This window comes from Melozone crissalis, unplaced genomic scaffold, assembly GCF_028551555.1.
Source record: "Melozone crissalis strain CALT ecotype California unplaced genomic scaffold, PUWL_Pcris_2 ptg000035l_1, whole genome shotgun sequence".
NCBI lineage: Eukaryota > Metazoa > Chordata > Aves > Passeriformes > Passerellidae > Melozone > Melozone crissalis.
This window is the reverse complement of record NW_026535813.1, coordinates 2,185,914-2,212,528: the sequence shown is the minus strand read 5'-3', so window position 1 is coordinate 2,212,528 and position 26,615 is coordinate 2,185,914. Positions and strand designations below refer to the sequence as shown.

Sequence of the window (26,615 nt, the reverse complement as noted above, 5' to 3'; positions counted from 1 at the left end):
GAGCTTTGGCCACTTCTCTCTCTCAGCAATGTCTAGGGCCAGTTGAACAGCTTTGAGTTCAGCAAGTTGGCTTGATGTACCTTCTCCTTCGGTAGCTTGTGCAACCTGTCCTGTGGGGCTCCATACGGCTGCTTTCCACTTCCGGTTCATCCCTACGATGCGACAGGAACTGTCAGTGAAAAGAGCGTAGCGTGTTTCCTCTGGTGGCAGTTGGTTATAGGGAGGAGCCTCTTCAGCACGTGTCACTGGTTCTTGTTCCTCTTCATCTGTGACACCAAAATTCTCACCTTTGGGCCAATTTGTAATGACCTCCAAAATCCCAGGGCGATTCAGTTTACCTATACGGGTGCGCTGAGTGATGAGAGCAATCCACTTGCTCCATGTAGCACTGGTGGCATGGTGAGTGGAAGGAACCTTGCCTTTGAACATCCACCCCAGCACCGGTAGTCGGGGTGCCAGGAGGAGTTGTGCTTCAGTGCCTATTACCTCCGAGGCAGCCTGAACTCCTTCATAGGCAGCCAGGATTTCTTTCTCTGTTGGAGTATAGTTGGCTTCAGACCCTCTGTAGCTTCGACTCCAAAATCCCAGTGGTCGACCCCGAGTCTCCTCAGGCACCTTCTGCCAAAGGCTCCAGGACAAGCCATGGTTCCCGGCTGCAGAGTAGAGCATGTTCTTTACCTCTGGTCCTGTCCTGACTGGGCCAAGGGCTACTGCATGGTCAATCTCCTGCTTGATCTGGACAAAGGCTTGTTGCTGCTCAGGGCCCCACTGGAAATTGTTCTTCTTGCGGGTGACCAGGTAAAGAGGGCTCACGATCTGACTGTACTCAGGAATATGCATCCTCCAAAAACCTATTGCACCCAAGAAAGCTTGTGTCTCTTTCTTATTGGTGGGTGGAGACATTGCTGTGATCTTGTTGATGACATCTGTAGGAATCTGACGCTGTCCATCTTGCCACTTCACTCCCAGGAATTGAATCTCACGAGCTGGTCCCTTTACTTTGCTCTTTTTAATGGCGAAACCAGCTCCCAGGAGGATCTGGATGATTTCCTTCCCTTTCTCGAACACTTCCGCAGCTGTGTTCCCCCACACAATGATGTCATCAATATACTGCAGATGTTCTGGAGCCTCTCCCCTTTCTAGTGCAGTCTGGATCAGTCCATGGCAGATGGTGGGACTGTGCTTCCACCCCTGGGGCAGTCGGCTCCAGGTGTACTGCACTCCCCTCCATGTGAAGGCAAACTGAGGCCTGCATTCTGCTGCCAGAGGAATGGAGAAAAATGCATTGGCAATGTCTATAGTGGCATACCACTTTGCTGCCTTGGACTCAAGCTCATACTGGAGCTCTAATATGTCTGGCACGGCAGCACTCAGTGGTGGAGTCACTTCATTCAATGCACGGTAGTCCACAGTCAATCTCCATTCTCCTTCAGATTTTCGCACAGGCCAAATGGGACTGTTGAAGGGTGAGTGGGTCTTGCTGACCACCCCTTGGCTCTCCAGCTCCTGGATCATCTTATGGATGGGGATCACAGCATCTCGAGTGGTCCTATACTGCCGTCGATGCACTATGGAAGTGGCAATTGGCACTCGTTGCTCTTCTCCCGTCAGGTATCCTACTGCAGATGGATTCTCAGACAACCCAGGCAAGGTGTTCAATTGCTGGATGCCCTCTGTCTCTACAGCAGCTATTCCAAATGCCCATCTGAGTCCTTTTGGGTCTTTGAAGTACCCACTCCGAAGGTAGTCTATGCCCAAAATACATGGGGCCTCTGGGCCAGTCACAATAGGATGCTTCTTCCACTCATTTCCCGTTAGGATCACATCAGCTTCCACCAAAGTGAAATCCTGGGATACCCCTGTCACACCAGCAATAGAAACAGACTCTGTCCCCACATGTCTTGATGGGATTAATGTGCATTGCACACCAGTATCGACCAAAGCTTTGTACTCTTGTGGTTCCGATGTGCCAGGCCAACGAATCCACACAGACCAGAAAACACGATTTTCCCTGGCCTCTACCTGGCTAGAGGCAGGGCCCCTCTAAGCCTGGTTATCCTTCTTTCCCTGGGCGTATGTTCTGGATGTTCCTTCGAGGGGATCAGACATGTCATCATCATCATACCTGGCTGTTCGGCTACGGGCAACTGGAGCTGCTTTCCTCCTGGTGGCTTCCTTCAGTTCACGCACCCGTCGTGCCAGAACAGCAGTAGGTTTCCTATCCCACCTTCTCATGTTTTCCCCACAATCACGCAGGTAAAACCACAGCTCAGCTCGTGGGGGGTACCTTCTCTCACCATCTGGGAAACGTCTGCCTTGGAGACCAGAACCTCGGATCTGTACTGCTGAAATTTGGAGAAGGTCTTCTTTAATCTCCTCTCTAAGCTTCTTATGGTTCTCCTCTATCTTATCCTCTAAGTTCTGCAGACGTGTTTCTACCGCTGCAATTCTGGCATGTGTCGGGCCATGTACAGCATCTGCATATGCTCGCAGCTTCCTTGCCATGTCAAGCACAGTCTCATCCCTCTCATCCCTCTTCATGACGGCTAAGGCAGAAGCATATTCGTGTGGCCCAAGTCGTACGAGTTTTCGCCACATCACAGATGTGCATGGTACCAAGCCTGGGTTCCTAGTTGTTACATCATCTGAGAAGATAATCTCTGCCACTGCCATTTCTCTCAGGCGTTGTATCCCTTGCTCTATTGTCTTCCACTGAGTTTGCTGCATATAGAGATCATCCGCACACAGGTATCTTTCTGCTACGCTTCTTAGGACCCGTTCCCAGAGGCTGTGAGGGTTAGCCCCCCTCATCATTCCTTGGTCTATGACAGGATCCTGGGACAGGGATCCCAAATGCCTCGCTTCAGTGCCATCCAGAATTGTAGCCTCGCCTGCAGCATCCCAGAGACAGACAAGCCAACTAATTATGGATTCATCAGACCTTCGAGTGTAGTCCTTCCGTAGGCCACGAAGGTCCTTCAGGGAAAAGGACTCATCTGATCTTGCACCTGCTGCTTTGACTCCTGATTTTTTGTCAGGAGGCATTGAGGCTCCTTCTCCTTCATCATCATCATCAGCATCATCCCCTGGTCGATTGGTCTTGTCCGTGCATTTCCCACTTCTAGTGCTGGTAGCAACAGCCATGGGTTTAGATGCTGGCTTTGAGCCTGGAGTGTTAGCTGCAGCCTGAGTCACCGGGACAGTTGCTGATTTATCTCCCTGCCCCCCTGCCTCTGTCTGCTGCCCGACAGTATCTAGCAGTGTGCGATAAGCATATGCCAGGGCCCAGCTCACTGCAATGACCTTCCTCTCCTTAGGCTCATCCTGGTACTTCTCTTTCAGATATTTCCCCACCTCAGCTGGGTTCTGAATTTGTTCATGGGGAAAATCCCAGACTATAGGGTCAGAGAATTCCTTCAGGATTTGGCCCATATCCTCCCATTTCCCACACCACTTAGGATTTTCCACACCGGGGTTTACTCCTCAGTCAGGGGTCTCATCAGCCCGTCTAGAAATCTCAGCCCTCATTCTAGAGAAGCAGCAGGCTGTATAGAGGAAGGTTACCAGATTGAATACCAGGAAGATGGTTTCTTTAACATTGAGGGGAAACTGAACATCCTTCACTAGTGATGCAACTGATTCATAGGAGAAGGAGGAAAGCAGAGGCTGAAAAACCTCATTCCCTCCTGCTCCTCCTGCAACAAACTGGATGCATAACCATAGCCATGAACCATTCATACCTGGAGCAGACCCTAGCATGTTTATAAACTTCTTGCACATTATTGCCACCAATCCCAGCAGGATAGCTACTCTGGTCACTGCCCCTCTGATGTAAAAACTACATATTATGGGCAATACTAAAGCTATTTCTGGATAAGAAAATAAACCTAGGGACCCGAGAGGTATTAAAATCTCAAAAAACCCTAGGGACCAGAAATGCATGCAAACCTTCACCCCAATAGACATTATCAATTCAAAAAGCATGGCTATTAGCTGATTTAAATGAACACAGAGTAATAGCAACCAAAATGCAGTCAAAACAGGGTTTTTCCACTCTCTCTCGAGCCTCACGTTTGGGCACCAATATTTTGTCCTGGTTTAGGGCAAATTTGTTAAAGAATCTGCAAAGGAGGGCCCCTCCAGAAAGCAAAACCCACACGGCCCCTCCCCCCAACCGGTTCGCGAAAAAAAAAATCCTTGGAGAGAGGTGGAAAGAACCTGTTTATTTGACTGGCCCAGCACCCCCCCCCCCCCCCCGCACACAAAATGAACAATACCAGCTGACATCGCTCTGAGAAAGATGACAAAATCAAAGATGACAAAATCAGAAAGTCTCTTTCGGGGGTGGTTGCTCTGCTCTCAGTCCCTCCGGCGCTGGGCCAGCTGCTGCAGCCAAACCTTCGGTGTTCCTGGGTCCCAGTCCGGAGCTGGTTCGAGATGGTCACAGGAACAGGAGAGGAGAAACAGTCCAGGAAGGAATTTGGACTGTTTAGCTAAACTAGCTAATAAGCAGAAGCAAAAGCGAGAGCAGAAGCAAGAGCAGAAAAGCAAGCAAGCAAAGCAGCAAGCTGCAAGCTAGAAGTGAAAAACAGCCCTATGTACTGCTCATTTCTGTGTCCCTGATAAGGGAGACCCAAACAAAACTTCCACTCTTCAGAGTCGGTCTTAAAGGCACAGAACAGATAAATGGGGATACAAGCATCATAATGTCACCCCAGGACAGACCGCCCTCTGGTCTTGGCCCTTTAAAAGGAAAACAAGGCAAAGAGAAAGCAAATCAATCGTGTTCTTCAGCATGCAGCATAAGATAGCAACGTATGAAGTCAATCAAAAATTATCCTGCTGAAACACAAAGCGATTACAGTTTGCAAAATGAGTACACATGATTTGTTAAAGGCTCCTCCTCAGGTAAGGGAGGAAGGATAAAGATGACCTCCCCAAAAGGGAAGAAGACTTAGGCTCCAAAAGTATCCCCACTTGAACCCATCCCCCACCTAGCAGTTCAATTTCATCCAGAACTAGGATGTAACAGACCCCTCTGCGAGAGGCAGTGAGATCAGAAGAACGAAAAGGGTAGAATTTTAGTCGACACAAGGCCCATATAATCAGTTTTAAATAAAGCTTTAGTACCTGTGGAGAATGTTTATGTTGTAGTGTGGGGAACAACTGGTCGGTCTGAGAAGGCATACTTTTGCAAACCTTTAAAGTAACATGTGTACTATGTGTACTTAGAAGCTTTTGTACAATTCGCCCAATTCGCTAAACATTCTCAAATGAGAAAGGTTACTCTGGAGGCCAATGATATAAAGATGTTAGGTTTAATATTAACAGCCATTGAAATTAAGAAAGATATTAGTAAAGAGATATTAGAATAAGTAAAAAAGTGTTTTCGAGGGTATGGGCCTCTGCTGTACCAGGGAGGGTGAAAAATGCCCCCGCATAGTAATCAAGCTTAAGGAAAGAACACAACCAGTGAGACTTGAGCAGTACCCTCAAAAGGAAGATAGGGAAGGAATCAGCCCAATAATTTATAGTACTGGATTGAGGGCTCTCAATAAGATAACACAGAATTTATACCCTGTGGTAGCAAATCCATATACTTTACTAACTTGTTTAACACCTGAGCTAACCTGGTTCACTGTTTTAGACCTGAGAGATGCCTTCTTTTGCCTCCCTATCGACAAAGCCAGCCAGAAAATTTTTGCATTCAAATGAGAAAGTCCTAGAACATAGTTCACATGGTCCATGTGCCTGAAGGCTTCAAAGATTCCCCCACTCCAACTGGAGAACAACTTGGAAAGATCCAGAGTCCCGGGAAGCTCCACAAGAAGAAAGGAGGCTGTTGTAGTACGTGGATGATCTTCTAGTGGCCACTCGGACAAGGGAAGCATGTGTGGCCTGGACGGAAAGCCTTTTGAATTTCCTAGGACTCCAAGGATACAGAGTATCAAAGAAAAAGGCACAGGTAGTGAAACAGAAGGTAATCTACCCGGGGTAAGAAGTGAGTGCTGAGCAGCGAACTTTAAGGCAGGGAAGCCATATGCCATATGCCAAAACCCTACACAATAAAGGAACTCCGAACCTTCTTAGGCATGGCAGGGTAGTGCCGGCTGTAAGTTTATAATTATGGACTGCTTGTCAGACCACTCTATGCTCTTATTGCCAATGGAAACAGAGATCTCTGGTGGGCAAGGGAAGCCACACGGGCCTTTCACCAGCTAAAGAGTGCCCTCATGTCAGCTCCAACTTCGAGACTTCAAGATGTAAGTAAACCATTCTTTCTATTTTCCCATGCAAATAATTGCCCTGGGAATACTGGCTCAGGACTTGGGTCTGTACCAGAGGGCAGTTGCTTACTTCTCTAAGCAACTAGATGCAACAGCCAAAGGTTGGCCAGGTTGCCTCGAAGGTGTAGCAGCAGTTGTGCTGAATATTCAAGAAGCACCCAAGTCTACCCTAGGACAAAAATGACTGTGCTAGTGTCCCACACAGTGTCTGCAGTACTGGAAGTAAAGGGTGGCCACTGGTTCTCACCACAGAGGTTTCTGAAATACCAGGCCATCATGGTAGAGCAAGAAGATGTAGAGATAGTGGGGACTAATATTGTCAACCCAGCTTCTTTTCTCAGTAGAATTAAGGAGAAGCAGTACACCACGATCGCCTGGAGACCATTGAAGCTACCTACTCCAGGCGCCCAGACTTAAAGGACACTCCTCTGGACGATGCAGAGACCTGGTTCACTGACAGGAGCAGCTACATTGCCAATGGGAAGCGACATGCTGGGTATGCAGTGACCACCTGCAGAGAGGTAATCGAATCTGGACCCTTACCAACAGGTACCTCTGCGCAGAAGGCTGAGATAATTGCCCTGACCGGTGCCTTGGAAATGGCAAAAGGAAAGAGAATAAACATCTACACAGACTCGAGGTATGCATTCAGAGTCGTACATGCACATGGGGCCATCTGGAAAGAGAGGGGACTGCTGACCTCACAGGGAAAGAACATCAAACATGCACAAGAGATAATACAGCTGCTGGAAGCAGTTCAGCTACCTGAAAAAGCATATTAAGGCACACCAGAGAGTGAGCTTAAAATTGGAGGAAAGAAATGAGCTGACGGAGGGAGAGGCAAAGAAAGCAGTGAAAGGTGAGGTAATTATGGACAGATTTTCCTCGAAAGTAAGCCATAATACAATAATACTAATCAAAAGAGGCATATAACTACAAGGGGTGGGCTACCATTGAAAGAGAGCTAGTAATCCCTTCCCATTTTCGTGGTTACTAGTGAAGGAAGACCACTAGAAAACACACTAGGGCCTAACTACTTAAAAGCTTTTTATAGAGTGTGGCTCCTTTCCCAAAATGACCAAGGCTGCCAGTGATACAGAGTGCATTGAAATGAAGCGTTGACTTTGAAGTAGTAACTTCCACAGGCTTTCTAGAACATACATCTGATTGAAAGAATCGTTGTCAGGAATTTATATGCCACTATCACTCAGGTAAGCCAACAATGTGATCCTTGCCTCCAGACTCCAGACTAACCCCAAAAATACCCCCAGGCCGAAACTCGGTTAGACTGGGAGAGGCCATGGGCCTGTACAGCAGTGGCAAATTCACTTTTCAGAACTCCCAAGGAAAGGGGGGTATCAGTATTTAATGGTATTGATGGATATATTTTCAGGGTGGCCAGAAACATTCCCCACCAGAACTGTCAAAGCTCAAGAAGTGACCAGAGTATTATTATAATAAATAATAACACGCTTCAGAGTTCCAGCCACAATATCCTCAGATAGAGAATCATATTTCATTTCCAAAGCAATGCAACAGATCAGTAGCCACCTGGGCATAGATTAGGAACTTCACACTCCATACTGCCCCAATCAAGCAGCCAGGGAGAGAAAATCAATCATTTGATTAAGCAGCGGATTGTAAGACTGGGGCAAGAAGTTAATCTACCCTGGCCCCAACCTCTTCCACTAGCACTATTGCAAATTCAAACTAAACCTTGGGCTAAAGGAATGCTGAATCCTTTTGAAATGCCTTATAGAAGACCATATGGAATACAAAGGCAATGTCCACCCACATTAGGGTGATAACACTGGCCACCTACATGGTGGCTTTAGGCAAACAGCTCAGAGAAATTGAGAAACATGTGGCTGAAATTCGGAGCAGGGAGTTAGATAGCCTGGGGATGATGTATATGTTCAGTCTCTTACAGAGAAGACTTTGGAACCACAGTGGGAGGGACCACTGCAAGTACTTCTCACCACTTTCACTGCAATCAAAATCAAGGAGCAGAATTCCTGAATCCATCACTCTCGAGTGAAGAAAGCCCTAGAAGTCCCTTGGAAAGTGACACCAGAAGACAGTGAACTGAGACTAAAACTTACTCGGGCAAAATGAGTATATTGCGGTCGGGGGTAGTTCATACTTTAGTTTACAGAATTGTTTTGTATGAAATTATAACTGAAGTTTCAGAACTAAAGAGTACCTCTATCCAAAGCAATGCTGAATGGCCTTGGTCCCAGGCTTTTAATCAGTATACTGGATCCATGAGAGAACTTCCTGAGATAAAAGATTTAAACGTATCTGCTGTAGTAATCGGGTATATGAGAAGCAAGAATGGCAGGAATGAGAACTGTGGGCACTTCAAGGAATCAGAGGAGAGGAAATCAAAGTAGGGTGCCAGGTCATCAATAGGATGGCTTATGAGAGACCAGAGGTAATTAGTGTCTCAACCTCCCCTGGTGTATATGAACACCAGGAAGCTTGTGATAACCTAAGTGAATCAGACTGTTGGTGTAATTTCACCTTGATATAGTCTGCAGAAGTGACCTGCCTTTGAGTTCGAGTTGCTATCAGACTTTGATTTAAATTCAAAGTAGACACTGCACTTTTTACAACAGCAGGGCCTTATACAACCCATACTAGGACTCAAATAGTTCAGACTCAACCCAAACTTGAACCTGAAGTGTATGAAATAGGCCCCTACGTAGTAAAGAATGTGGGTGAACAACAACTATTATTCAATCCAGAATGGTCTCTCAAAAGTGTTGAGTTGCTAATGCAAATTACCATCTGTCCTGGGGTGATGTTATGATGCTTGTATCCCCATTCATCTGTTCTGTGCCTTTAAGACCGACTCTGAAGAGTGGAAGTTTTGTTTGGGTTTCCCTTATCAGGGACACAGAGACGAGCAGTACATAGGGCTGTTTTTCACTTCTTGCTTTCAGCTTGCTGCTTTGCTTGCTTGCTTTTCTGCTCTCGCTTCTGCTCTGCTTTGGCTTCTGCTTATTAGCAAGGTCTAGCTAAACAGTCCACATTCCTTCCTGGACTGTTTCTCCTCTCTTGTTCCTGTGACCATCTCGAACCTGCGCCGGACTGGGACCCGGGAACACCGCAGGTTTGCACCGTTTTGGCCTGCAGCAGCTGGCCCAGCGCCGGAGGGACTGAGAACAGAGCAACCACCCCCAAAAGAGACTTTCTGATTTTGTCATCTTTCTCAGAGCGGTGTCATCTGGTATTGTTCATTTTGTGTGCTGGGGGGGGGGGGGGTGCTGTGCCTGAAATAAACAGGTTCTTTCCACCTCTCTCAAAGGAATTTTTTCCCGAACCGGTTGGGGGGAGGGGCCGTGTGGGTTTTGCTTTCTGGAGGGGCCCTCCTTTGCAGATTCTTTAACAAATTTGCCCTAAACCAGGACCCCATCTCAAAAATCCAACCAGCCTGCTCCTCCTTCCTAAACACATCATTTGAAGGCTAGACAACGTAGATACAAAGACAAGTATATCTCAAGAGCAGAATAAGAAAGGATCTAAGTGAGATATTAGGGACAGGATTTGGTGTTTTAAATGGAATTGATTCAGAAATACTGATAAATAAACTGGCCACTGCAGCAGGTAGCCTAACAGAATTGAAGCAGCATTTACAGTCATGTCTATTGGCATTAGGAACTAGCCAGTGGCAGATTTCAAAAGCACTGCCAAAGTAAGAAAGTATGAAAAGGCCGGGGACCCAGACCACAAGTTAATAGTAGAAGCACTTAGTACAGTTCAAGATAATGTGTCTTTTAGCTTTCAGTTGTATACAAGCACAGTAATAGATGCAAGCAACTGCAGCTCTGATCATATGGGAAAGGGGTGAAGGTAATTTTCCAGCTGAAATTTGGAAAATTGTTTGGGATAATGCAATTGATTTTGAAAGGAAGTTTCAATCCTGGTGGACTATGGTGAATTTCACCTATGATCCTGCTTCTAATGTGGCCACTGCCTTTGTGCTTACCATACGTAATGCCACTGTTTATGTTATCCATCCCATCATTGCACTAAGATTAAACCATGAAAAACCAATACTCTGTCCTTCAGAACATAGAGTGTGGGCACGAAAGGTGAATGAAAAATAGCAGACAGTAAACTTAGAATCCTGCATTACTAGAGAACAGATGGGATTCATTTGTGAAAGCAATACTATTAATGCCCAGGATGTGTGTTTAGACACTGAACAGAGTATTTGCCACTTCGAAGTTCATCCAGTCACTACTGACCAGAAAACTGTGCTCGTATATACTGGAAAAGGGTGTGTATGCCTGAGAACGGCCTGTGCTGCTGTACAAATTGATAGCAATGATGGTATTTTGTCTAGTAGAAATCATTCTAATTTCTGTATTTGTAATTTGTTAAGATTATCGAGTGTGGTTTTTCGTACTTAGACCAAGTGACATCCCACCAGTTGATTGAAACCAATTATACAATGTATCACGGACTATCACCTACCCCTATTGGGATGGACCTTACATTGGTAAAACAGTTAATTAAGTACCAAGACCTACTGAGGATCTTGAAGGACATCCAAGAAAGTGGAAAGAAAACCTTAATTACTGTCCAACATGATAAAAAAGAAATAACCAGAGTTCTACAAAGAATAAAGCAAAATGTGGATCATCACTGGTGGGATGTGATCTTTGGGTGGTCATCAACTGCAAATGGAATCTTTAATAAGTTGTGTCATCTCATTGTAGTTTTGTTAATATTAGTTGGAATAAGTTTAAGATTATCCATTATATTGCTAATTTGGAATTGGAGAATATTACAACAAATAGCTGTATTAACCTCTTTATCAAACGTACATGACAAAGCATTAAGAGACACTTATTGTCCGAAGGGTTTGCATGAAGTAAAAGAATTTACTTATTTTCTAGGAAAGGGGGGAATGAGACAGAGTGAAAAATTCCCCAGAGTAAAAATCCATTTTGAATTAGGTGAAATGTCTAGAAAGGGTGAAAAGTCTGTAAGGCCGAAGCTGAAGGGAAAACTACAGGACAGAGATAATGAGGAGACAGGGGGAGACAAATACAGAAAAACAGAAACTACTGCAAGGGCAGGCCGGCCTGACCTCAGAATTCTTTCTGATAAAAAGGAACTAGCGGCAAACATCACACAAAACCCATAAAAATGAATACGTATGAACCTATTGTGAAACTGTATGCATATGTATTTGAGAGAGAGATAAAAAGAGACCTGAAGTTCTCAGAGGTACACATGCCTTTTTTGAGGAGAGCAATCTCTGCATGCGTCCAGCGCTGTAATAAACATACCGGCTTTACAACTTTCACAAAGTTGTGGGGTACTTTTTCTTTTCTCTGTAAAACACCTGTGGCCCCCCTCACCTTGGGGTTGTCCCACAGGTCTCAGTATCTCTGGGCCTCTTGGAAGGGCCCTGACTCTGGTTGCCTCTGGTGCTCATTCACCTGTGAGGCTGTCTGTGTGTCTCCTATGCTCTTAGAGCTACGGCCCCCTCACCTGTCTGGGGAGCACTAGTTTGGTTTGCAGGTCACACACACACTTCCACTGCCCCCCCCCCCCCCCGTCCCACCTGCCCAGGAAGTTTAGGCTGACTTTGCTTGTGACTCACTCTCACACACACAACAAGACAACGATAAGGTACTTTTTACTTTCACAACATGTATTACAAGTTTAGTGCTACTGTCCAGTCTCAGTGCTATTTGATATCTTTCTACCTAACTGTTTTGTCTAACCTCAGATGTTTTTGTGTATTTTACTATACTTTTTGGTACTTTGTTGAGACAGGACTTGTCTGCTTCTGTATCCACCAAAAAATTCAAATTTTTTATTTAGGGGTCCTACTTCAGTGTTTACCAAGGGCTTTTCTAGATGTTGCATCAGGTCCCCTAAAGTGTAAAGCCCACAACCCCCTTAATCGTCACCTCTAAGGATCCTCCCTAAATTATCTTGTTCCCTGGCTATTGCCTCATCGAGACTGAGCTTTCTACAAAACCTCCTGACATGTCCTGCCTCTCCACAGTAATAGCAATGTCGTTCTCTCAAAGGGACTTGAGGTCTCTCCATCCCTCTTGCACCTGACAATACTGGCCTATCCTTGTCTCCTCCTGGTGGTGGACCCGCCCACCCTGCACTTTCTCTAGCTACTGCAACCATGATCCTAGCCTTGGCCTTTGCTTTTTCTTCTTCCCTTCTTAAAAACACCTTCAATGCTTCTCTTTATAACTCACTGATGTCCTTCTCTTGCCAATCTTCAATCTTTTCCAGTTTCCTCTGTATATCAGGCCAAGATTTGGTAACAAATTGGACTTTTAGTAGCACTTGACCTTCTGTTGTGTCTGAGTCTGTTCTGGAGTATAATTGGAAGTTCTGCTTTAGGCGATTAAGCCAGGCAGCAGGAGCTTCATCCTTCTCTTGTGCACCCTCAAATGCCAATTGGGTATTAGTTCCTTTGGGAACTGACTCTTTAATCCCCTGTATTATCAAAGATCTATATTCCATCATGGCCTTCCTCCCCTCCTCCTGGTTAGGGTTCCACCTGGGATCCGTTAGTGGCAATTTTTGTTCACCTGATGGCACCTGGGGTCCCGGATGGTTATCTTTCTCCCAAATTCTTATGCTAGCTGCTCCAATCATCTGGACCTCTTCTGGGGAAAAGAATATATTCAGAATGGAATTCATCTCCCCCCAAGTGTACATATTTGGACCTAAGAATTGATCCACTTGGTTGGCTATGCCTACTGGGTCTTCAACTAAATGCCCCAACTCTTTCTTGAACCCTCTCACCTCAGAAGCAGTTAGAGGAGCATTCACAAAGCCAACATCTCCCACTACTCCTCCCATAGGAACTTCTCTGAGGGGAAAGAGTTTCTCTGCCTTGGAGGTCTTGGATCTGGTGCTACAGTACGGCCCATCTTCAGATGCCAAACTGCTTTGAGGGATATCTGGGTTACCCTGAACTTTCTGCCCATCAGCAGGTGTATTTGCTGATAGCTGTTTACCAGGCAAGGAGGTATTTGTGTCCCAACTACGAGGAGGTAAAGGGACAGCAATAGGAGGGGGAGAAGAGCCTGAGTGGATATTAGGTGGAGCTGGAGAAGGGGTGGACAATGCACCAGGTGTAGTAGGCACTTGTGATGATGCAGAAGGAACTGGAGGAGCCAAAGGGGGTGGTGAGGGAGTGGTTACTGGGAGAGATACTGGGTTTATCATAGGAGAAGCCAGAGAGGTAGAAGGAGGAATTTGAGCAGGCTGTAATGAGATGGCAGCCGGGGGAAGAACCGGACCTGCTATTTGAGGTGCTTGAGGAAGAGGATTATAAGGTGGAGGGGCAGAAGGAGGCAAATAATCCAGGGGATCCCATCTTTAACTAATTCCATCATCCCCTCCTTCATTCCCCTCTTTCTTCTTCTGTACCTTACAAATTCGCACCCCTCCATCCCCAATAGCGTTCTTTAACCAGCAAGATACATACAATAATTGCTCAGGATCGGTATCTCCTCAAGCTGTCAGATAATGACTCAGTTGTTGGCACATCCACTTGTCCCACACCAAGACCATCCTCCTTGCACCTCCAATTCCGGCCAGACTTCTACACAGTAGTGGATCATCATCACTTTATCTAATCCCTCCATGGCCTCTATAGAATCCCATTTCTCTAACAGTTCCCCTAAGGGGCTATTGGGAGGTATATTCCTCAGTCTCTTGCCTGTCTTTTTACTATTACACCCTCCCATTTGTCAGGTCTCAACAGAAAAATCCCAAAGGTGCCTCTACTGACAGGTAATTTCAAGAAAAATCTTGTTTGAGGAGCTTCAGCCTCCTCCACTGAACTTCAAATTTCTGCCTGATGCTCAGGACTTTATCCTGAAAAAATTGCCTGATCTCTTGATTGCCTGACTTTTTAACGTCAGATCTTATATCTATCAGGACTTGAAAATACGAAACCCTGGCGTAAGAAGCTGGTTCGTGCCTGACTCCCCTCTGTCAGGAAAAACAACTGCCTGATTTTTAGTTTGCCTAACCTTCCAAACTTTAGGCCTCACCATATCAGGACTTAAAAACAAACCGCAGCTTCCTTCACTGGGATTTGTGCCTGACCCCTTTGTCAGGACTTAAATTGCCTGCAGGGCTTGTGAGCTTCCCCGAATCCTTCTCAGGACTTACCATCTGCCTGACGTCCCTCTGTCAGGACTTTTGGGGGTGCGTGCCACTCATACAACTATTGCCTCCGCACGCCCGGAGGGGAGGGGCTCTCTTTCCCCCTTAGGCGACGACTCACTCATGCTAATTCCACACGCTTCCCTCTGTTCCCGGCCGGCTTCCTCGCGGAAGTCCCAAAACGCGGTATTTAGGGGTCCACTCTCACTGCTGGCCTTCGTCTCACTCACACACACACACACACACACACACTCGCTCGTCTCCCACTCCCGACACCGGATTTCTCACCAGTCCGGTGCTCCGGTGCTCCTCAGCGTTGCTGGTCCAAGCCGACCTCTCGGGTCCTGATAGCCAGCTGTCCTGAAGATCCAAGATGGCCAGTCCTGGTGTCCTCTTCCGGCGTGGCTATCCTGGAAGAGCGCCCCAGCTGAAATAAACAGGGCAGGAGACTTTTTCTCCTTTTAATGCCTTTATTAAAAGTGATCAGCTCAAGATTGGGCAGATCGACGGGTCTGTAGTCTCCGTTGTCTCTCCCAGGGCGACGAGGAGGAGGAGGATATGCGCAGTTTTGTCTGCTAGGGGCAGAGCTTGGGGTCCAGTCCTCGTGGGAGCCTTGGGCGTGACCCGGATGTTGATGACCGCTCCTTTCTTCTCTGGGTCCCGGCCTCGGGACGACCCCATGCTCAGGGTAAGGGACCACGAAGGTGTTCAGCATCTCTGCAGGCTCAGCACTCCGTTCCTCACATTTAGACATTACTCCAATTTCTCAACTATACTGGCTCGTTGTTTTGGGGTTCTTTTCAGTGTGTTTGGAATAGTAGCTTCTCATGGCATGCTGGTCCCAAAGTCAGTTTGCATGCACCCCCTCCCACGTCTCAGTCCCTTCTCTTCCCTGTCTGGGGAGGAGAGCCATTAACTCAGGCGCAGCCAGGGCTTTTACCGATACAAAAACAACTAATCATGACAACAACCTGTAATTACCATAATAAACAAGCAGCACCCCAGCAGCAACAGTGGTCTGATTAGTTTTTGTAACCTTTTTCTCACAAAAAAAATTGGCAGATTTTTGTTCATAACAAAAACTACAACAGAAGACCGAATAGAGAAAATATTACGGCGCCGAGAGCAAAGGATTTTTCCCGCCATGTGCTCACCCAGACAATGGAGGTTTTGCCTTTTAACCCTTTAGCCCCTCCCAAAGTTCTGTCCATCGATTCCTTCTTCACTGTCCAGTGGTGGAGTTTGCTTCCTTAAATCTTGATTGGAGGTCAGATGTTGCCATAGTAACAAGCCGACCCTCCCAAATGTCCCGAACCCAGGCCACTTCCTGATAACAATGCAAGGGAGGGGGGTAAAACATAAGTCTTTAAAACTTGCCTTAACATATATACATGATATTTGCCTTTTAATTGTGAGGGTCAACCATCGCATTACTCATCTATGACAATAACGTCCCAGTTCAGTGGCTGCTTTCACAAGCAAAGGCTCACCCACGGCAGAAGAAGCAGAGCAGGGCTGGGTTGTGGCTTGTGGCGGGTTGGCAGCAGTGAATTCTCCTCCCTCCTCCTCCCCCCCCCCCCTCCAGGGAGCAGCAATCAATCACCCGACTCCAAGAGAGCTAGAAGCTGCACCCAACCCCTTCCCTCAGCCCAAATATCACTATATCTCTGCCCTTTCTAGGACAATGCCCCCTTAGCTATGATAGTAAAGCCAGCTGCACTCCTCCCCCTTCTCTGTGGTTACTTCTTTTGTTTCTCTTAAGTACCGGCCGTTATTGTTTCTTAGCAACAAAATGGGAGAATATTCCCTAAGAGAAATAAAAAAAGGAAAAATCCTAAACCTCAACAACATACTAATTCCAAATCTTATCAATTGTACTGGAATGAGAAAAAAAACTTTACTCGATTTTGACCTTTGTCCTGCACAGACCACATGCTACCTCATTCAAAGGCAGACATGGCAGTGTCCGGTATTGGGTGAAAGCTGAATTGCATAGGCCTTGGCTTCTACCAGTAAAATTAAAGAAGGAATTTACAGTCTTTGAACATATAGATATTAACACTCCTTCGTTACTGGTAAGAACTGACAGAACTACTCATTCCTTTTCTGGCATAAAAATAATGAAGTATAATAACTGAAACAATGTCAGCATGTAACTTTTCCTAATATTTATTTGCTAGTTTAAGTACAGCTCTTCTTTTAAGTATTATATCAGTTTAACAACTCTTTAACTGCTGGTATTTTGAAGGCCAAGTTATCCTGTACTTGGAGTTGCTTGATCTTTACAAGACGTAAAATGCATTTTTCGGTCTAAACTGATACTACCAACTTGTAGACTCTCATTAAGGAAGAAAATTTGGTGAACTGGTCCTCTTAAATTATAAATAAAGAATAATATATGATGGAACAATGCAATGCTTAATATTTTAGTGAGGGACTGCAAACTTAAAAATGCAAAGTAAAAAAGTTACTGCAATGCATAATTGGTGTTATAAATAAAAAATCTTCCAATATTTTTGGGGGGGAAAAGAGTTGCAAAACCAGTTAAAGCAGTTGCTGCTAAAGTAAAGTTCTACCTGTGGGTGGAGGGGACATGGGGGGAGCATCAGAGATGATGCAAAACAGCCTTGAGACCAGCATGCCATGGGAAGGAACTCCACCAAACTTACCAAAAAGACCCCAAAAACAACGAGCCAACACAGAATTAAGAGTTCAGAGTGATATCTGGACGTGAGGAACAAAGTACCAAGCCTGCAGAGATGCTGAAAACCTTTGTTGCCCTAAGCAAGAAGACTTCAGCTGAGGCCAAGACCCTGGATGGCAAACCCGTAAGCTGTGAAACACGGGGTTACACCCACTGCTTTCCTGAGGACGGGACCGCCAGCTCTGCCCTTTAGTGGACAAAGCTGAACATTCCTCCTCTTCCAAGTCACCCTGGGAGAGACGACGGAGACTGCAGATCTGTGATCTGTCGAGCTTCCCAACCTTGAGCTGATCACTTTTAAAAAAGGCATTAAAAGGAGAAAAAGTCTCCTGTCCTGTTTATTTCAACTGGTAATTTCCATATGGATTGTTTTCATGGGGAGGAAACTATCGCAATTCTGTATAATCCTTTTCTGAAATATCATTTTGTTAAAATGACTTTAATATCACAACTGCCCACAGTGAGGATTTGATTTCAGTCTGGCCTAAAAATCCTTTTTTTTATCCCCTTCTCAAATTTTAATCTAGAGGGGAAAGAAAATCAGAAGACCATTGAAACAGATTTCTTGTGTGTATGGGTGAAAAATCAGCTTGCAAAGGGACCTTGTAAAAACTCCATGAAAATCGAAGGTCTCTCATTTGACTTTAGTGGGCTTTGGTTCAAGCCCTAAATCCTGGTGTTGTGTAAAACAAGTCTTTTTAACATAGATGAAACAGGATTATTCAGAAACTGAGGAAATAGCAGGAGTAAAGATTACAGTAGTTTAGCTTAGTTATTTTGTTTTGGAAATGCAGCATAATCGAAAGTGTGAAGATGTTCTAATCTGCTGTTAGTCAAATTAAAAGCTCTGCAGCATTATGTTGGGATGTGTAGGCTATGAAGCCTTTTGTTTTAACCTATACAGTATTTTCTTTTAGCATTGTTTTAATTGTAGCTGTAGTATGGAGGATCACAGAAAAAGCAATACGAATACACCAGTAGAATTAGGACAAACACTGTATCTGTATAATGTTATTTAAACTGCTTGAGACTTTTCCTATGAAAGCAGCTTTGTTTATCAAAATATGTAATAATAAGCACATTATGAAAATTATTATTTTCCTGTGTTGGTTTAAATACCCAATGAGATTAATGGAGCTTGTAATTTGATGGACAGTACTTTTCTTCCTCTTGCAGTCACCCCAAGCAGGCACAAAAGAAAAGACTCTATGTTGTTGGCTTTGTACCTCAGGCCCAATATCTTTAAGTGCAAAAATTGAAAGAAAGGGCTACACCCCAGGTATGTGATCCTATAATCAATTCTGTGTGATTTTCCTTCCTTTTTTAAGCTGGAGTCTGTACTACTGTTTTTACATAAATGAAACATTAAGGATATTTGTACCACATCAGTCTGCATTTAGCTATCTTCTCTGCATACCCTGTTAACTAAGAGAGCGCAACTTGTATCTCTAGATGGTTCAATGACCTCATCTGTTAGACTGGCATGTTTTGGGTGTTAGACTGGTTTTGGTTTTTTTTTTTTTTTTTTTGGAATGCGTTGTTTTCGTTTTCCTTTTAAAACAGCTCATGGGGATCTTGTTTCTATTAGCATCAGTGGATGTGGTTTTTTTCAAGTAGAGCAGTGATAGCAGCAGTGTTATAACAGCATAAAGAATGTGAAAGTTTGCTTAAACTGCCTTGTAAATGTAAAGAGAAATTGAAATTCTGGTGTGTTTTGTTGAGGTTTTCTTTTGTTTTGTTTTTTTTTCCTTTTTGTTTCAGGTGAATCAATTCAGATCTTTGCTGAGATTGAGAATTGCTCTTCCGGTATGGTAGTGCCAAAGGCAACCATTTACCAAACGCAGGCATTCTATGCCAAAGGGAAAATGAAGGAAGTCAGACAGCTTGTTGCCGACCTCCGTGAGGAATCCTTGTCATCTGGCAAAACAGAAACCTGGAATGGCAAACAGTTGAAAATTCCACCTGTTTCCCCTTCAATCCTTGACTGTAGTACAATCCATGTGGAGTATTCACTGATGGTATGTCGGGCAGTCTGTTTCACTCGCTAGAATGAGTTGCTTCCAACATGCCATACAAATTTCTAGCACAGCATTTTGTGATGATTAGTGTTATAAATTATCGTGAGCCAAAATTATCAAAGATTTATTAATTTGTCTGTGAAACCAAAATTCGGTCTTCGAAACCACCACAGCCAAAGAGACAGCGTCGAGCCCGGGATCGGCACCAGGTGAACATGGATCTGACCTCCCGAGTGTCAGAGTTCCCCCGGTTCACACTTGCAGCTTCATGCAGTGAAATTTTATACAGTTTATTCTGCCCGAGGCAAAGATGACCAAATTTCCTTTGTGTCTCTTCACATGCATTGTTGTTGCTTTCCATGTACAGAGGTGGACAAAAGCCTCATCCAGGTGTGCCATTGGTGTCAATTGGCTTCGGAGGAACCGTGTATTCAGATGTATCAGGGTGGCACAACTGACTGTCTTGATAGATGCAATCGATAATCGCGTTCGAGTGGCTCCCCAACAACTCGGGAAACCAGAAACCAACTGATCATCGCCCTGGAAGCTTCTATTCTTATGTTAAGGCATCGATTGTTATCTTTACGTGCATCTGGGAACTAGTTGAATCTAAATAAGACAGCTGCTCCTGGCCGGAGTAGTCAAAAGACAGGGTTTGGGTTTCACAATATTTTTATACCATACAATAATAGCATGAATTATCCCTACTATATATTACAATTAGTTATGAAAGAAATACATGTTCTGGTATTAGTGTCATTACAGGAGGTCTGGTAAGTAAATTTAGTTTAAATCATGCAAGTTCTCAAAGCAGTTGTCTGTCAACTAAGCGAGCATTTAATGAGTACACTGCATTTCCATGTGAGGGCTCATGTTAAGACTCTTCTTAACTTGAGCTCATGTCTGCATAGGGGCATGGACCCTAAAAGGGGCTGTGAAAAGTGCGTATTTTATGATTGGCTTTTTGCAAATATTTAAATGACTATTACATGTGTTATTTTAGAAAGTTATGCTGTATTAATTTTCTTAAGTAGTGTGTTAAATATAGTTTTAGGTTATAACATAATGTTAAAATAGAAACTATGCTATGACAGATACTTTTTTTTAAGAGAGGACTCACAGCAAGACAGCAGCTACAGGACACCTAAATCTTTCAGAGAAAAAGAATTTATTGCTCCCTTATCAGAAGAAACTAACTTCTTCCTGCCTTGCTCAGTGCTGAAGACTCCATTAGGATTAAGAGGAAGAAATTGACACTGACCAGACAGAATTCTTTGTTTGAATGGAATTTATGCATCATGTGGGAGGTGTACTATTGATATATGAAATAAACAGGGCCAGGAGACTTCTTCTCCTTTTTAATGCCTTTATTAAAAGTGATCAGCTCAGGATTGGGCAGCTCGGCAGGGCTGCAGTCTCCCGTCGTCTCCCAGGGCGACTCAGAGTAGGAGGATATGCACAGCTTTGTCCACTAGGGGCAGAGCTGGGGATCAAATCCTCGTGGCAGCCTTTAGGGCCTGCTGATCCCTTCCAGTTGTTGCCCCTCCCAACCCAGTCGGCCTGGTCTCACCGCTGGGGACGACTCCCATAGTCAGGGCGAGAGGCTCCGAAGGTGTTCCGCATCTCTGCAGGCTCAGCACTCAGCTCCTCACGTCCAGACATCACTCCAGTCTCTCAACTCTTATTTGGCTCGTTGTTTTTGGGGTTTTCTCCGTGAGTTTGAGTCGGGGGTCCCACAAAGAATGCTGGTCTTGGAGTCACTTTGCATAACCGCCCCCCCCCCCCACCTTCTCAGATGTCTTCACTATTCTGGGAAAGGTACAACTTAGCCTCGGGCAAGGCTCTGCTAATACAAAAGGAGCGATTAGCCTCAACGATGTGGAGACAAGTCCAGGAATGCTGGAGCTCTAGTGGTGGTGGGATGGAGCTTCCTCACGAAGAGGGTCCACTCCTCAGGTTTTCCTCTGATGGAGAATCTTTAAGGCAATGGTGAAGGAAAGGAGTCGGTTCTGATGGAGGGTTTTAATGCAGAGCTTTTATTCTGGCCCGCAGGCCACTGAATCCAGCAACAGCTCCAACAGAACTCCCCGAACCATGTGGTTACCTGCCCTTTTAACCCGGGGGAGAGGGGGAGGGAAGGGGTAGGAAGCCCAGTGTGGTCGTTTGACCGGAAATGAGATTTCTGGGATGCTGTGGTCACTACCACCAAACCACCAATGGATGCTCAGATTTTAAGATTGGCACTTGGTACGACCACTGAAAATTAGATCCACCTCTGAGAAAACACAGGGGTTAAAAACCAGAGCTGCCCACCTGGCAGGCGTCTTGGGTTCCTGTGGTGAAAGAGGTCAGAGCTCTCCCCTGCCCAGCTGTCTGCTGCTGGGTGGGGGAGGGGAAAGCCGTGTGGCCTGGGGGAGGTAGGCCTGATCCTGAGGGGCCCAAGGGTGGAGGAATGGAAGGAATGGAGGAGCATGAGAGGTATTCTACCCGCCGCCCCCCCTCGGGAGACGGAGAGAGAGAAGGCAGTCTGTGCTTGTTACCTTGAAATTCCATAAACATGTGCCTGCAGCAGGGCTGCACGGCTGCGGAGAAGGACTGGGGGGGGGGGGGGGGGAACTGCCGCAAGGTGTCCAGACGAGTGTAAGGGCTTTTAACCCTTTTGTGGATAATGAAAACTTAGCAGAGCATTAACCTTCCCCTGGGGAAGATATGAATTTAGAGGATGAAGAAGGAACTGAGTAAAGGAGAGGAAGGTCTGAGCAAGAGAGAGAGAAAGAAGAACCCCAGGGGGTGGAAAGGGTGATGGAGTAGCATGTTGCTGGACGCTTTTTGTATAGCTATGGACTGTTTCTGTGCCATGCAGAGACTGTATTCGAGGGGGAGCCCGGGACTCAGAACCAGGAAGAGTGCAGTGTGGATACCCCTCGGCCCCAGGGGGTGCTACAAATATGGGGGGGACAGATGTCCCGAAAGGAGAGACTGTGCCTTTTGGAGTGGGACGATGCATCCTTAAAAGACAACCCTCGAGACAGCTTGGTTCCAAGTTCGGTGGTGAGAGCACTGAACATGGAAAGGAAGAAGACACCATGGCTACAAAAAGGACTCCTCCCTTTTGGATGAACTGAGAATTGGGTATTTAAAAGGGTGGTGCCAGACTAAGAGTTCGCGATTTTGGAAGATGTATGGTATTGGGAATTTGGTGGGAGGAGGAGGAGAATGCTGTTGTAAGGTTTTCATTTTCCTTGTGTGTTTTTCTTTCACTTGTAGTCTAGTTAATAAACTTTTTCTTTTTTTTTAAACAAGAGCCTGCGGTTCTTATTCCTGGTTACATCACATCTCACAGTAGATACCAGGGAGAAGGTATTCTCATGGGGGCACTGGCATTGTGCCAGGCTCAAACCATGACACCCACCAACCAGGTACAGGAGAGGAGGTCTTAGGGGACAAAGGCCACCTGGATGGCCCAATCCAATGCCCCCCCCTCCCCCGGGGGTAGACGGCATCCTTCGAATCTGCCAATCACTCAAGGCCCTTCTGGAATTCCAGGATTGACAGACAGTTCTCTGCAGGGGTCAGGGTGAGGAAAGGAATGATGACTGACAAACCTGAGAGGGAATCTTCAGGGGAGGGACTTGGGTTTCTGAGATAAACCCTGAAATCACAACGCAACAGTGTATGAATATGCAGCAGGCTATTGTTTTTAAGGGTTAATCCTCTGTTAATGTGTGTCCTTTTTTGGGCTTATTTTGCCCAGAAAAAGGTACGCAGACGTCTGTAACTCTTTGTTTTTATTGTCTTATGTTGTCCTAATCCAAATTGTCCAAATTTTTATTATTCTAATTATATTACTATTTTTATAACCATTTTATTACTATTACACTTTTAAAACTTTGAAAACGAGTGATTGGAGTTTTTCACAGGGGCTATTAGAAACAAGCTCCTCATGAAAAATTTCATAGAAAGATAACTTAGACTAATACTTATGAAATGCTGATAAAACCCCACATTTTAATCATATACTTTTTCATTTTTCTTCAGGTATATGTTGATATTCCAGGAGCTGTGGATTTGTTCCTTAACTAACCACTGGTCATTGGTACCATTCCTCTACATCCATGTGGTAGCAGAACATCAAGCGTAAGCAGCCAGGGTAGCATGAGCATGAACTGGCTTGGTCTGACTCTGCCTGAAAGACTAGAAGGTAGCATGATAGTACAAATCCCAGTCTGCTGCTCTCTTGATTTTTGTCTGCTTTATTCATTGTAGTCTTGTTAACAGAGTCAAATTACATGCTTTTATAATAAAGCCCACAGGAGATCTATTGTGGATGTTTTCTTGCCATCTGCTTGTTCTGTGTAGAGCAAGAGATTTTTTTTTCCCCTCCCTGCCTTTCTGTCTCTAGGACAGGCAGTGAAATCTAGCTTCTTTGGAAAGTGGCAGAAAAAAAAGCACAGGATACCATTGTATCTGTGCATAACTTCATTGCTTCCACTTCCAGTATCCCAATTGCATCCTTGATTATAAGGCATTGCAACCCATAGTAGCAGTTTCTGGGCTTTCTCATCAGCCTTAGTAGCCAAGGCTTTGTGAAAAGATAATATTCTTTTCTATGGGAGATTTCTCATGGCCAAAGAAAGAATTATGTATTTCCTTCCTTCTCTTTTTGCACATCTAATATCTTGCTTTTTTTAAGTACAAATCCCAGACCTGGAGACTTCTGGAGTACAGAGGACTGAAGTGTTCTGTCATTTCTACTTGTACAGAGAATAAATTATCTTTTGTCTGATTTAAATTTTAATGGGATAATTCAGCCACAATAAACAGTGGTCAGTCTGTCTTTGAACATAAACTTAATATCAGAATAGAACAAAATAGTCTCCCTTTTTTTGTTTAACAATTTTAAAATTATTGTTTATCTGCTGGTGAATCTTTCAGTGGTTGAAGTTTAATATTTATCATGTTGTATATTTTGTCATGCATAAGAACTTGTTGTTTGAACTGTATGTACCTTCTCCCTCCAGCACCTCCTAACTATGCAGAAGTGGTCACAGGGGAAAACAGACAGTCTGGCCTTGCTCCTGTAGCTGCTTTTGATGATTTTCAGAGAGCAGTGCAAGGACCATTATTTGCATACATCCAGGAGTTTCGTTTTCTGCCTCCTCCCCTATATTCAGAAGTAGGTATATCTGTCAGACTATGATGATTTATATATTGTTTGTGGCTGATTTTTTTTTTGTCTGATGGAATAAGTTTACAAACCTGTTTCTCCTTCCTAAAATTGGAAGAAACCATTAAAATTATGAACATGGAATAAGCTGGTTTTGAGGAGGATTTTTGTTTGTTTGCAAGATGCAGATGAATTGCATCATGAGTTTTCCATGCCTGTTTTACAGCATGTGTTACCCTTTTTATAATTTTTTTCCTTTTTTTTTTAACGTGAACTCTGCAACCTTAAATGTAAAAGGTGCTCCATGAGGTGCCTTGGCTTCTCCATCATGCTATGTCCTGGAGCTGCCAACAGGGGGAGGTAATTCTTCTTGGCAGCACTCTTCCCTAGTCTAATACTTTCTGGAAATTTTCAAAGTGGTGTTTGCCATTTTAGAAACATAATTTTTAAAAATTTGTGTATTAAAAATAAGATTTCAACTCTTTCACCTCTGCCGCTTCCTAACATTTTATAGCAACCACTAATCTGTTTTGCCTGCATGTGTGTTTAAATTCTGTGAACGTAGGCCTTTCAGAAGTTTCACTTAGAAAAGTGATGTATTGGTATTAATTTATGACTTAAGTTTTCTGAAGTACACAGTTCTTCAACACTTTTGTCCTTCACAGAATTAAAAATGCAGCCACCGAATAACCATGAATGAGATGCAAATTTCAAAGCTTTTCATGTTGCTTATTTTTTGTCTTTTTCAAGAAAAATAAGTGATGTAGGACAAATGAAAAAAAAAGGCCATATTTGGTCTGAATTGATCCATTTTAGGAAAATAGCATTATGTAACATGACATCCATCCCCCCCACCCCCCGGCTTGAAATGCAAAACCAAAGGGCTACATGACGTTAACTGATTCAATGTCTAGAAGACGCAATGTACGTGTAAACTATTCTTACATCTATTTTTTGAGACCTAAGTTAGCAGGCTTGTACCCTTTAATTCTCCTGTTGAGAGGAAGAAGACGTAAAGTTTAGAGCACATGAACTTTTTCAAACATCCCATAGGATATTTGAGTATTAACTACTTTAATTTAAAAGTAGAATGATTTTTGTATTGACACATTTCTGCCATTTCAATAAAAACTTCTTTGCTTCTCTCAAGTAAATATTTCTTGAATTATGTTTCCAGTGGTATGTGTCAAGTAATCTTTTTTGTATGTGTCAAGTAATCTTTCTTGTATATATCAGATAATTCAAAAGACTTCTGTGTGAGTAAAGGAGAAAAAATTTTTTTATAGCAGTTATTCATGCTTATCCTTAAATTGCCATCAACCTGTAGTTTAAAGTCTTCCACTGGATCTAATATTTCTATTACTGTTTATCCAAAGTTTTGTGTAACTAGAAGTTTTTCAGCTATTTCAATAACACCTGGACTGGAAATGTCACATATTATAATTGTCTTAAACTTGTGAATTTTGATTTTTATTCCTAACAATTGATGCTGAAATGCACTGAGTTGTCAAGGCTTTTATTTTTGGGTTTTTTTGGGTTTTTTTTTTTTGTTCTGGGTTTATTTGGTCAATTGTTTGGTTGGGTTTTTTGTTGTTTATTTTTTCTTGTTTTTGTTGTTTTGGGGTTTTTTCTTTTTCTTTTGGTTAGATTGATCCAAACCCAGATCAGCCCACAGATGAGATACCGTCTTGCCCCTCTCGTTGAAGGTATCCATAAAAACTGACTTCACTTGGGTTTTGAATCACACCTTCTGTGTTGAAGATCAAGGTATCATAGTGGAGACTTGCTTTTAAAGGAAATGATATTGCTCTTGCAATGAATTGCTCTTGAATGAAATGAAAAGAACCTGTGATCATGCTTTTGACACCTACAGCACATCATAGGACTGCTCCACATGCTTGAAAACTTGCGTCCCCTTCCATTAAATAGTAGCACATAATCGGAGCAGCCTTATTAGCATGCAGTCAGGTGTTTCAAAACACTCAAACCATGTTGTAATGTTGTAAGAGAGGAATGGCTGCTTTCTATGATTCTATGAAAAGTTGCACATGCTTATTACTTATGTTATACAGTTAAGTGTCACTACAACTTATTCTCATTTGTGATGGACTGTTGTTACCAATCCCTCTCCAGTTGTTTGTGATCTGCACAACAAGGAACAAATGACAGCTTTACCAAAAAAAAAAAAAAAAAAAGACATGAAGGCTGACAAATTGACAAAATTGACAAATGCCCTGACTTTTAATTTGATGTAGCCTGGACTTTGCCTG

At 44.1% G+C, this 26,615-nt stretch overlaps 1 pseudogene; it reads left to right on the top strand.

Annotated features, from left to right (window-relative positions):
* LOC128941397 (arrestin domain-containing protein 3-like) overlaps positions 1-26,049 on the top strand; it is a 28,879-nt pseudogene extending 2,830 nt beyond the window's left edge.
* The last annotated feature ends 566 nt before the right edge of the window (positions 26,050-26,615 follow it).